The 11,584-nt window shown below is 41.7% G+C and overlaps 1 long non-coding RNA gene across 1 annotated transcript; it reads left to right on the top strand.

Moving 5' to 3' along the window:
* Positions 1 to 5,151: 5,151 nt before the first annotated feature.
* Positions 5,152 to 10,303, top strand: LOC135579620 (uncharacterized). Its single transcript, XR_010473125.1, has 2 exons — positions 5,152 to 5,563; positions 9,367 to 10,303. It is a non-coding gene; the product is annotated as an uncharacterized LOC135579620 (long non-coding RNA).
* The last annotated feature ends 1,281 nt before the right edge of the window (positions 10,304 to 11,584 follow it).

Below are 11,584 nucleotides of genomic sequence, written 5' to 3'. Positions count from 1 at the left end.
GAGGGAGCGTGAGGGCTGCTATGTTTGTGAGCCTCCAAGGAGCAAAAAGGAGAGGGCAAAGTATGTGCTGTGCCTGATTGGGGAAGGCAGAAGGTTAGCCGTGAACTCTATCTTTCCTTTTGACCTGTGCTGCTTATTGCCATTAAAAATGGCATTTGTTTCCATGGTTGATGAAAGACTACCGCACCGAGTCACACTAAAGACCCCTCTAAAGGCAAGCCTGTAAGAAGGGCAAGCGTGGAGGGATGTTTCCTCCGTGAGGTCCTTCCAAGTCATACTTACTTGAGGCCTGGCTGGCTAAAGGTCTTATCTGCAACTTCATATTCACATCGATGCAACTCAGTTACTCTCTGATGCACTTGTCTCAGGAGCGTAACTTATGTTATCATTTATGTCATACGTAAAGGCCTCAAGTGGTGCCAGGGAAGGCTCAGATTGGATATTAGGAATAATTTCTTCACGCAAAGGGTTGTGAAGCATTGAAACAGGCTGCTCAGGGAAGTGGTGGAGTCACCATCCCTGGAGGGGTTTAAAAGCCACATAGATGACATTTTTAGGGACATGGTTTACTGCTAGAGGTAGGTTATTGTTGGACCTGATGATCTGGAGGGTCTCTTCCAGCTGAAATTATTCTATGATTCTAAGTTTTACAGATTTTTTTTTAAGTGTTTTGCTTGCAAATGTCTGAACGTGATATTCTAGTAAACATCTTACTCTCCCTTGAGTTTTCTGTATCTGCAAACAATACTACTTACTGATTTTTCAGTTTTAACTAAGCTGAAAATGTAACGTTAGTGGTCTAGAGGAAGAACTCATATATATGGGGAAGTGCATCTGAAGTAGAAGGGTTACAGCAAAGCACTGTAGTTTGTTCCTCACGTTGCAGCGTTTCAGACTGGTCAAAGAGTAATGCAGTCTCCCTTACTTAACTGACCCTTCTGTCTGTGGTAGGAAAAAAGGCTTGCTTAAGCATCATGGATGAAGCACTCAAGAAAAAGGCAAATGTCATAGATCGTGCCATGCAATAGGGTTTTGAGTCTGGCATAGCTGAAGCTTGCTGTTGTCTACTAGTATATTTTTAATACCCAGATATATTTCAACATTGTACTTAGTGTCTTATAAGTCTCTACTCTCATTCTTTTATGTTTGTGTCAAACAGAGTGAACTAGGAGTTCAGTTTCATTTGGGATGTACAGTCTGTGTCAGGGCATTGATTAGATATTTAGAAAATGCATGCAAAAAGAGCAAACTGACCAGTGGAAGTCAGGCAAGGGGAAGTGACAGGTGTGCATTCAGTTTTCTGGGAAGCAGTAAGATAGTGCTGATGTCCTGTGTGCAGAGGGACATCAGGCAGTTAACAGCATAGGGAAGCCAACCAGAATAGGTGAAGTATAATGCCTTTTACAATTGTGGGAGAATTGGAAGGAGAACCACAAATGAGGTGCTTGTCATTTATATTTGAAAGTTTATTTTTTTGCCAGAGGGAATTTGCGACTCGTTGTTTGTACAGCTTTAACTATGCTCTGTTATTTTTTTTTTTCCAATTAGCTAAATGTCCCAGGGTGCACTAAGAAAGCTAGATTTTGCTCTCAGATATATGGGGAATAAGGTGTTTGTGTACTGAAGAGGGCAGTCTTTCCTCGTATCTTCCCTCAGGCAGGCTGGTGTTGATTTCATTTTAGGTGATGGCTGATCCAGGAATTGAGCTGTATTAATGTGGTTATTTGTTTAAATATGTATTTTGTCAGCGTCATCAAGGCAATTGTGTCATGCAAAGCGAAAGAGAGCAGCCTCGAGTCCCATTACAGCTTCATTTCAATTGGAACCGATCGGCTGACAAGTTCCAAGTGAAACCACATACCTGAAATTGCATGCACATGCCTTATCTGCCCACAGATAATGGTATATGCAAATTATTTGGGCTTCAGTGGTCTGTGGGTGCTGAGAACAAATGATTAACAAAGAAGATTTTTTTTTAAACAGTTCAGGTAATTATGAGAATACCGGAGGCTAGTACTCCATGAAGATCTTGCACGACAAGCCCATCAAAGGGAGGCTGGAGTCACTCAGCTGGTTTACTTGTGAGCCTTCTCTGATTACAATGTCTGCCTGAGGGTCAAACAAGCAAGACAAAGCTTAAAACAAAAAGCTCAAATAGAGCTGCACATAAATATGTGCATAGACAAGGCATGTACACCTGCACAGAAACGTTTTCATCATCACATGTGAATTATGAAGGGCACACTGTTGTTAAGATGACCAGTGTGACTAATGGTGCAAGTCAATAGTTTTCCACTTTGAACCCAGTATAAAGCTGTAGCTAAAATGCTGACTACCACTATACAACAAGTCCTGCTACTGTTTTGGTCTGTGTAAAGACTCAGCCATTAACTGACTGCCTAAGAAATGTGCTGCTATTTTTCCACGTAACAAGGAACATCACCAGTTTAGTGTGGCAGGAAGGAAGAGGACCTGTCCCATTACTAGTAAAGGTGCAGTAGGTCGAATGGCTGCCTTTGGGGACCCATGCTGCTTGTGGGGCTCATTTAATTAGTCTAGACCTAACTACCATGCAAGGATTGATACTGGGGGGGGGGGGGCATGTCTGAGGCAGCACACTGTCCATCTCTGTTACAGCAAAAGGTGCTAATTATTGGTGTAACTGCTCTCGTTCAGAGATCTTTTGAAGCTGAATGATGTTTGCTGCTGATGGCACTGACAGACGTGTGGCTATTTACCTGGCCTCATTAAATCGAATTATTCATTTACATCTCTGAATTGCTGCAGGACTGCCCATGGTTTAGACGTCTTGCATTTACTGGCTTTTTGTGCTCGTTTCTTGCTATTAATCTGAATGCTCTTGTATTGAAATAAGCTAATTTACAGTTTTTCCTCCCTTTTCTTTTGAATGTGTAATCATAGGTTGGTTGTTTTCAAAGTGCTCCATGTTTGTTGAAACAAGGCAGTAAAGATGACACACAGAGCTGTATATTGTGATCAAACACGTTCAGTGAAGGTAGCAATGAAGATTATGGAGGCTCTCTGGTAAAGTTTGCAGACGAGAAGTGCTTGAATTGTTGATTGTATGGCAGCATATTTTTAGTCAGACTGAGGTCTCTCGGTCACCTTTGAGATGTCTCTTCCGTCTCTGTATGAGCGCAAACCACAGCAAGCAGTTATTCTGAATAGTCAGTGTGAGTCAGCTGACATTCATTTCATTTTAAGGCTCTTGCATGCATGCTCTTCTGCGACTGACTTTGCTGAGCTTGGTCCAAGGTGTTGCTTGACCAGCAGAAAGAGAGGCAACCCGCTCTCCTCCCCAGAAGTTCTGTCCATTTTGCTCGTCCTGGGTGTCAGCTCTGCCCTACATGCTGTTTTCCTTGTTGAAGTAGAGGCAATGACTTGGGGAAAACTGAGAGACAACAAAAACAGGTTCAATCAATAATTTGCTGCGCAAGTTGCAGTCTTGGTGTGGTGCATGTACTGTGAAGAGAAACTTCACCCCAATTTCTAGGCTGTCTGTCAGGATTGGAAATCAAATTCTGTGAAGTCCAGAAATAAGTTTACTTTCTGAGGTGACCACTCAGCTGGGAGAGATGTGTTGGAACCACGGGCATCTCTAGAGTTTGACTTCTTCACGCGCTCTCCTTTGGCATATCAGGAGGTGCTTTGCGCTGTGCCTGTATTCGATTAGTCACATACAAACTAGAACAAAACTGGAAGCTGATCAGGATGCATGACACTGCTTTGTCTTGCTGCATAGTGTTACACCATTTTACTTAAATATTGTCTCCTTGGGGAAAGCTCTGATGCTGCAGGTAACTGCAATGTAGTTCTTCGTTGTAGAAATCCTCACGCTTTTGATGAAAAATCCATGCACCTTACCAAATACAGATAAGAGCTTTTGCAGTGTTGGAGTATTTTTGCAGAGGAGGAGAGGAGCAGTTGTACAGATGTGCAAGTCCATCTCCAGCAATAAGTCTTTGCTGACCTGCAGCTACACCTTTTCCCTGGCTTTCTTTTCACTGGGAAAAATTATCTGATAGTGCTAACTTCTACTGTTGCACTTGCAGCATGTAAAAAAGGGCAATTTAACCACAAGTTCATAGCTGACACTGCTCTGACAGTGGTTGAAACCACAGGATTTATTTTTTTTTTAACCAAATAGTTATTCAATCTGTTCAGGTTCAGTAAGGAAATTATTAGGCTACAGGAATACTTTAAATATTTCTCCTCACCTTCTTACTTCAAGACATATAATTTGCTAGGGATTTAAGTTAGTGGGATTTAAAGGTGTCCTGGTGAACAAGCCCATAAAGAAGTGTATACATAATAGCAAAGAAAACGTCACTTCTGAGATGTTACTAGTTTTCACCGTCCAAGTGGCATTGTGTGCACTTGTTACTTTTGAAGGCAAGAAAATGTATTTAATTCTAAATAATTCCCTAGTAGCAGCAGGCTTTTACAATAAACTAGGATGGAATATCTGGTTTGGTTTGGATGTGTTATTAGAGGTTTATACTGCTGGGTTTATTTGCTGCAGGACCAGGAGAATATTTGAGTGTTGGGTTGAAACAAAATTATGTTCACGAAGTGTTTTAGCTTGCTGCACTTGCTGTTGTAAGTCGCTTCTGCTTGAAATTAATTCCACTGGGAAATAAAATACCTCAGCTAATGGAATTATGTCAGTTTATTTGGAATATGAAAAAGCCAAGCAATTAAAAATAGAATATTAATTAAGCTTCCTCTTAAAGATTTAATGTTTAAAGGAGTGCTGTAATAAACTCTAGCAAGGTAATACTAATAAACCAAATATAATTTGACAGAGTTGGCTTATTAGATGTTATTAATTGAGTATGAGTTGAGTTGGGTATTCATATTTACAAAGAATAAAAATGGCTGATTCATTAGCTGTCAGGAATACTTTTCATCATGTATCAGGTTATGCCATTTGTGGCTTTATTTAATAAAAAATCTCTTACAGGAGTTTAAAGCAATTTCTCGCTTAAGCTTTATGAAATTGCTAAGCAGGAAGACTAGTGAAAAACCACCTGCACAAAGTCTATGGCATTTGAATGAGCCAAGGTTTAGTGATTAGTTCGAGATCATACATTTCAGTAGCTGGATTTAGAAGTGGATCCCAATTTTTGCTCTTAAATCCCATTTCCCAGGTGATGTTCTCAAACCCGTGTCGTTGACAGATTCAGCCTGATGGCTGTAATGATGTTGAACTGTTTGGTAATGACTTTTTTCTCTGTGTGTTGTGCTTTCAGCTCACAGTGATGTGACGACGATAGATGGGAGAGTGTGCGACTGTGTTATATTTCACCTTGACTATCCCCAACTGGAGCAGCCTTTTCGAATCAGCTGGCGCAAGGGAAGCACATCTTCACAGTGTTGGACGCACGGCAACACTGGGCATGACCAGTGCATCCATGTCTTTCCTAATGGCATGCTGGGGTTCCATTGGTCGGTAAAGAGGATGTGGGACTGTACATGGCCATGGTGTGCAACAGCCCGCAGCATCATCTCTGCCAAAGAAAATTTCAGCTACGTGTGCGTGGTGGGTGTGAATTCTCACTGCAAAGTCCTTGTCATTCCGTGTTGGGCTGCCTGGATCAGACACTTGTTTATGTTGCAATGTATAGATTAGGTATTCACAGTCGGCAGCTTCTGCTTTTGTTTTTGAGTTCCTGTGGTAATCTAGATGAGAACACTTGCGTGTTATATTATTGATTAAAGGTTTGTTACACTTGCAATTAGCAGCTACACTTGTGTTAGAAGTCTGAAAACAAGATGTTACAGTTAGGCTTCGAAACCCAGCCATTAAGCTCCTAAATGTGCTGAGCTCGTATTTAGCTTCCTTGTTTAGTTATTGGGTGCTAATTTTAGACTCTGTTTCAGATCTTGTTTTTTCTCTCTTTACCCAGTGCTTGAATTTAAAAGCTAGAAAAAATAGATCTTTATTTTGAAATACATGTTAACATAGCCATTGAGGTCAATCGAGGCCAGCAAGGTTTGGTGAAAGCTGCCTTAGCTTTCATGCAGTCTGACCCACCATGGAATGATGTGTAGGTTTAGGGACCTACAAAGTGCTGATTAGGACTCTCCTCCCTATTCTGAGCATCCTGGTTGTTGAGATGTTACAGTTCTTCAGGTGTACCATGGCACAGAAGATCAGTCACAGTTATGCATTGTTCTGCCTTCCTGCTTTCCTCACTCTCAACGCCACCTTCTGCTTGTGGTTTCAGGCCTGCCAGAGAGGCCACAAAAATAAATACTCACTCTCTTCCCAATAAGCCCCTGTCTTCCCTGTCGCTTTTCACTCTGCTTTGTGCATTTCCCAGCCAGGAATAGAGGATGAGAATGAGTTTCCTCCTTACGCTGCCCCCTTGATATCATCAGTGCCCAGCAGAGCACTCTGGCTGCCTGGCTCTCCCGATACCTCTGGATGCTGAAGACAATTTCATCTTTTGTGCTTCAGTGACTTGAGCTTCCCATCTCTGAGCTGAGACAGAGCAATACAAGAACACAGAACAGAAAATGGGTTCTGATGACACTACTGTTTGAGGCAACTCTGGTTTTGTGCCTTTTAGTTCGTGCCTTTCCTCTGTTTCCTGGAGGTAGGAATCAGAGAAGCTATTTTTTGTTCTCTTTTGGGTAGACAGACCAGACAAACAGCAGGCGTTTTAGGCTGTTTGAGATACATTCTCTCTTATTTTGAAATAGCTAGGCAACTGAACTATGTTGCGGCAGGGGTTTCAACATAGACAGAATCTTTGCTTGTCAGGGCAAAAGAGTCTTTGCCCAGAAGTAGTTAGATTTTTAGAAGAAAGCAATTATCATTTGTATGGGAGTTATTTTCATTTGGACTACAGTAATTTTATAACTCAGACATTCCAAATTCAACTTATAACAAAAGGCAGAGGGTTTGTTTCTACTTCTAATATAGCAGCTGTTGCAAATGTCAGGATCCAATTTTGCAGGGAAACTGTTAAAAGTTACTATTTGGGTTTTGGACCGTGTCAAAGACAATCTTCTAGATGTGCCCCTAGGCATTAATACATATGACAGATGCTGATTCATAATGCTCTCTTGCTATGTCTTGTGACCTCCCAGTAGGATTCTTCTTTCCTAAATCACATCCAAGTAAAATGCTTCCTCAACGTGACAAGGAAATGGACCCTTCTCATGGTTCTCAGGGAATTGTTCAGGTACTTCATTTGTTATCTGCCTTCTTAAAAGCAAGCTCTGGCTGCATGTGGATTCCCAGTAGATAACTTGTAAGCCTGTCTGGAAATGCTTCCAAAATAGTAAGTGATTTCAAAAAACATATATATATGATGTCCTGTACATCCCTTAAGGCAGGGATGTCAAACTCATTTTCACTGGGGGCCACATCAGCCTTGCTCTTGCCTCCAAAGGGCTGAATGTAATTTTATACATTTATACAGCCCCCGGTGAAAATGAGCTTGACACCCCTATCTTAAGTAATATGCATGTGCTCTCTTTCAACAAGACACCTCATCAAAGGGTTTGTAGGTTACTGTGTTACTTTTTATCTGAACTGCCTGCGATCAGCCAAGTCGTGTGGAAGAACAACCAGCAGCGAGTGGCCAAGATAAAACAGGCAGCAGATGTCCATATGGCAACAGAGCCCATGTGTTCCCCAGCGGCAGCTTGAGCCATTGCCCCACACAGTGGGGGGATGAGGGAGAGCATGTGGCAGATGTATTCGATCAGGATGGCATGCAATTGCATCAGGAAACTTTTAACCTGAAACTGAACAGGAAGTCTGAGCGTGCAGTATGTGTGTGATGATGTATTTTCAGCAGGTGGGCTAGAACTTTTTGCATGCCTTATTTTGTCTTTGGGGTCTTTTCCCAAATGGTGTATTTTGTAGAGGAATGAAACATTCCCGCGTTTCTTGCCTTCCACTCTATGAGCGTAGTTATGTTGTAGGTCTTGAAGTGTAGTTTGGCTGGAGGTAGCAGAGCAAGGAGATGCATTCATTTGTATGGCAAATCCTGGAAACAACACTTAGATGGTGTGTGCCACTGTGGCACGTTTTCTTGTCCAGGACCTGTGTTCAGAAGGTTTCTGGCTTCTGAAGTCCAACAAGATGGTAAGCCAAGAGTGGCCTGCTTTCCCCTGGGCCAGGCCATACTTGGTTTACTTGCCAGCACGGAGGAAAATAGAAGTATAGGAAAACCCAATAACTCAGAATTGGGAGAGAGTCCTACCAGGGTTCAGACTCCTGTGGTTTCCCTAATGCTTGAATCCAACTCAAATTGCCTTTTGTAACAAGAACCCAGATTTCAATCCACCCTTGTCACTCCTGTGTCATGTAATAGTTTGCATAGGTGGAGGGAGTCTCTGTGTATGCAAGTTAACTTCTGGAATGACTGCTTGGGGCAATTGTGTGCCTGACGGTGGTTCTTGTGTTGCTAAAGAATTAGAAGTTAATTTTGGGAAGTCCTGCTGCATTTCATGCCTTCTCCAAAGTGCAATGGTCTGCAAGAAAACCTGTCTCTTAGGTGGGATTTAAAACCAAGCCCTGAACAGAGGCAAGAGCAGTTCCATGTCCAGTTTTTTGAAGGAGTCCTCCAGCTCCAAATCTCTGCGTCTGCTTCCTCAAGTTCCCTTTGCTCTTTTTAGCACACGCAATGCCCTCCTTCATTTTCCAACCTTATCTCTTGTTGGAAGGAGGGTAAAAGTGGGATTGGTTCAAGTGTGCATGTTGGGTACAGTTTCAAGCTGACATAGAGCAATTTACTCACAGGTACAGGTTTAGCTCCTGTGGTACCAATGACTCTTTACCCATGCGGACCCAGGGGTCAGTGTGAGCTAAGTGGTGTCCACCTGCCCCAGAGTTTTTGTAGCTCACCTTAATCTTACCTTAATGCTTCTGCATTCTCAGGGTGGTATTCTACCACTACCTGAGGTATGTATGTGAGCTGCAGTGACGGTAATGGAGATACAAAATGTGAAGGAGCTTCCCTCAATTTAAACAAGTCTGGTGCAGACAGCAGCAATGCATTTTTCAAGGCTGGACAGAGACCCATTAACCTATAGCTTACCGACCTCTGGGCCTACTTTGTTGTAGTGAGGAAAATCTGTGTTGGCACATGGAATGGAAGAAATACTATTGAAGTGGAAAAAAGCTATCTTATTACAAGCTAAGATGTTAAAGCGGTCTTATAGTGAATCTGTCTGTATTGATTGCAGGCTGATATTTCAAATAACTATAGTAAAGGAAGAACACTTCCAATTAACAAGAAATATGATGAATATTCCTGCTTGTGGTCACTCTCTGTGGAATATAAAATATCTCAGTAATAAGCAGTTATGTTTTTCTCCCCTCAGGAGTGGAAGCATTTAAAGAAATCATGGAACTTACTGGTGGATCCATTTTCTTGAATCTGAGACAAAGCCAAAACACATCTTCCAGGTAGTCTGAAAAAGAGAAAACACAGAAATTGCTTGGACAAATGGTTCTTGGTTTTGATACCGTGAGGAATGCGTTAACAGGACTGAGATTGTGGCTAATTACAGTCTCAGACTAGACAGGATTCAAGAATGTGTCCATGGCAGATATTCTAGAGAATATGGGAGAAGCGTATAGAATAGATGGGAGAACTGTATATGAATGCATTGCTAATGTGAAAGTTGCTGAGTATCACTTAGAAGTGCTGGCTCTCAGTTAAGCAAGGCTTTTTTTTTTTCTTGCATCCAGATTCAGTATACAAGCCCAGATGGATTATATGAGAGACCACCCCAAATGCACTAGCAATTAGCTAATTAACAGATGGATGAAACAAAGACTAGCTAGGGTAAGCCTTGTTGGGTGAAGCTGGGTGTTCTTTTGCCAGCATGACTGCTCCAGCAAAAGACCTATACTGGCAGAAAGGGTAATTTTGTTTCTAGTCTGTTGCTCCAATGTATTTTGAAAATGCTATGAGCTATGATAGAAAAATGACTTTAGCCAGTAAATGTCATATCAGTTCTGGCTGGTTTAGATGTATCAGGAGAACCTTCTGGTGAATTTGAGTTTATGACTGTCCTCCAAGTTGGCAAAAAATCCACCCTTACATCTGCAAGCATTACTGTGGTGGGGAAACTGGGAAACTTTTAATTAAATACTGCCTATGATTCTAGTTTTGTTCTAAATTTTGCAGTGTAAAAGGTTTAAGTAGTGTTGTTACATCAATACAACTTTTTGGTTTGGGCCAATATTAGCCTTTTTGCTGGCTGAGGGACCCATTTGAGAGAGAAAAACAATTATTGTAAAATGAAAAACAAATATTTTGTGCTTGCCTCTTTTCCTTCATTTAATGCCAACAGAGTCTTATGTTCATGGGCTGGGGCAGCTCTGGGCAGTGACATCTCAGCTTCCCAATGAAAAGGCATGAACGCTGCTTCAGTACTGCATGTACTTCACTGGAATACAAGGCTGACGGAATGCTTGGATATTTCTGCAATACAGAGTGAAGCAGAGAGACTTACAAGTGTACCTGAGTATCACGCAGGGATACTAAAATGCCTGGTGTGTGAATGTGTCTCACTAGCTGTTCTTATCACACCTTTCAGATTTCTCAGTTGGTGGAGCCAGCCAGAAAGATCAGCCAGTGGGCCAGGCTGTTGACTGAGGTCTGTCCCAATATCACAGGTTACAGGCTCTCATATATGCTTTGTGAAAAGAGGCCCTTTGGTTGTAAAATCCTTAAAGAAAAATAAAGAAGGTAACCTTTAATTTTAAAAGTCAGCTTTCTGATGGTAATGTGCTTACAGGATGTTGCAAAAATAATTAAGATGAATAAACCTAACATGGTACAACGTGATGAAGGTACAGTAGGTGTTTTTTACAACTGAATTTTCCTTGTAGAGGAAAAGGAGGCGTTTGGAAGAAACGCTTGTCATGTACTCTTCTATATTCTCATAGTATCATTAGGAGTTGTAATTATCACTGTTGTGGTTGCGCTGCTGTGGCATTTTAGAAGCCCAGAGACAGGGACAGGTAAGATATCCTATTGAACAATTTCAGAACACAGAAACTCTGTTGAAGTAGCCATACCTGTGTAGATCCAGTTCCCTGCATTTTGGGGAAAATCTCACAGTGCACTTTCTACTATGAGTTAGGTTCAGATTAGAAGGGTGCAGCTTTATGCTGCTGTCAATACTTTGTGAGGGCACATGGATCTGCAGGGTCTGACTGACTGAGGCTTTTCCACACTGATGGGAGGACTTTCAGAAAGGAAGCTCAGATGTTCTACTCGAGAGACATGGCAGAGACTCTAGGTTTCAATTTAGATTTTATCCAAGTTTTCAGTAAATAAACAAATCTGATAATATTAGAAACTTGGCTTTAGCTGCGAAATATAGACATTTCTGATTGCTTTCTGGTTTAAATGAGATACTTTGTCATGGAGAATGTTACTCAGTCCAGATCCCTGTAATTACTTCTGGAGCATCCTGTAACTATTCCCTCATGCAAGTACCCAGACTGGCTACTTTCCTGCCAGCACTGGATTTGTCAACCTGTGCCTGAGAAAAGCACGTTGAACTACTATGGGAACATGTTGCG

The sequence above is a fragment of the Columba livia genome, chromosome 1 (assembly GCF_036013475.1).
Source record: "Columba livia isolate bColLiv1 breed racing homer chromosome 1, bColLiv1.pat.W.v2, whole genome shotgun sequence".
Classification (NCBI taxonomy): domain Eukaryota; kingdom Metazoa; phylum Chordata; class Aves; order Columbiformes; family Columbidae; genus Columba; species Columba livia.
Note: the sequence above shows the minus strand (reverse complement) of the source record. Positions and strands in the feature narration are given on the sequence as shown.